Genomic DNA, 2,091 nt, shown 5'->3' on the forward strand with positions numbered 1-2,091 from the left:
CTGGGGACAAGTTTGATCTAGTTCATTCTATGTTTAATCCAAAGTTTGACATTGAAGACCTATTAGCTCAGCACAGTAATTTCTTGCAGCCCTACAGAGATAAGTTTGAAGTGATGGTGCAGGTAGGAAGGGTTGTTCTGCCTACTATGACTCTTGTGCATTTAAATGATTGTGGTGGAAAGGGATAGGGACTGAAGAAGTATAGGGAATTACCACCTTCTTGCCGACATTCAGCCTGCCCTTTGCATCAAAAAGAATGCAAACTCATTCAGGAAGCCTTTGGCTTTATGATTTACTTGAACAGCCTGTTTGGATTCCTCATGCAGAATCCTGATGAGGTGTTAGAGGAGCAAGATGCAACTCCAGATGAAGAATGCGAGGAGACAACTCATATGCAACAAGTCGAGGAGGTTGAAGACACAGTCGACCTTGAGGTTGATGCAATTGAAGTACAAAGAAGTAAGATGCTCTCTGTGAAAACCACAGAAATCAAACTTCCATTGGATGTCAGTAACTTCACTGAGAAGCATGCTCAGATAATGTTGCCTGCTGTGCCTGACTTCAGGATTGGAGACAGGACCTATATCTTCTTACATGATGTGCAAAGTGTCTTTTATTTAAGGGAGGATTTCTCCCTGGCTTTTATTTCCAGAGTCCAAGAGGAGAGGAGTGGATTTGTTTCAGAGGATAGTAGTGATGATGAGGCAATGGAAACATCCAACAATCCAATGGAATGCCTTCGAAGATGCTTTGAGAAAGCTGAAAAATACAAGGAGACACTACCTGATGAAGCCACCTTCCAAGCAATAAGACAAAGCCTAAGACCATCGAAAAGTAACAAAGAAGTGGAGGATTGGTTTAACCATTCAGGTCAGGGGTCAACTACATCTGTAGACCTATGGCAAGAAAACCTCTTTCTGCAGGATGAGAGCTTCATGGTAACTCTCTCTCTCTCTCTCTCTCTCTCTCTCTCTCTCTCTCTCTCTCTCTCTCTCTCTCTCTCTCTCTCTCTCTCTCTCTCTCTCTCTCTCTCTTTGTGTCACTTCTGACATGGTATGTGCAGTCTTGGATTGCTGACAAGGATGACTTCCTTCGGCGCCGGACAAGAGAGTATCGAGGAAGGGATGCGGCCCTAGCACAGTACCTTTCAAAGCTTTGCGAGTCGCCAATAGTAGTTTTTCACAATTCCATGTCACAAGAGGGTTCAATAGCAACTTACACATTCAAGAAACTATCACGCTTCTTGGGTGGACCGGTGCTGCCCAAAAGTGCAAATAAAGTCATTCTTGTGGACAAAGTGTTTGCTAGAGATTGTTTTGGTTACTGCCCAGGCTATACAGGTGGTCGGGCAGCGTATTACTACACCTACACAGCAATGGCACTAGCTCTTGGTAGACAAAACCCAGATGAACTTTTAGAGTATGGCAAACATCTCATGATTCGTTACAAGGGTGACGTGCCAAAAAACAAAATTGAACCTTCAAAATCTTGATACACTTCAAGTAGCAATTGTATAAGATCATGTATTACATAAATTTTGTACAATGTCATCCACTCAGAGTATCTTTCTCCACTTGTGATTCACATACACCATTGTCTCTCTCCACCTTCGTTGACTTTCACGAGCTCCGGAGTTGTTGTATGCCATTGATCTTTTAACTTTTTGTTGTTGTAAATGTCTGATGGCTTGTGCTGTTGCTGAATTTGCCAAGACTTCTTTTGCCTACATTCGATGAATGATTCTACGATAGAACCATTCAAATAGTTCTCTCAAACTGTTAGCCTTGATTCGAGAGCCACCATGTCGTGTGTGCCTGAAATAAGCATTTCTCGCCATGTATTGAGACTTTTCCATCCCTTGGGTATTCCATATTGCCGGGTTCCCATACTTCTGTATAAAATATGGCAAATGATTGAAGATGATGAGCTAGATATGAAAACAGATTAGTTAGAATGTTTTACAGTCACATATTTGCACATAAGAGAGAAAGAAATACATGATAATACCATGTAGTGAGTAATCTGGGTGTCTGTCCATGCTGTCTTGAATGATTTTTTCAGAAGGTTGAGATTTTCCTTGAACTTGTTCAT

This window comes from Adiantum capillus-veneris, chromosome 24 (assembly GCF_014529385.1).
Source record: "Adiantum capillus-veneris isolate H3 chromosome 24, ASM1452938v2, whole genome shotgun sequence".
Classification (NCBI taxonomy): Eukaryota; Viridiplantae; Streptophyta; class Polypodiopsida; order Polypodiales; family Pteridaceae; genus Adiantum; species Adiantum capillus-veneris.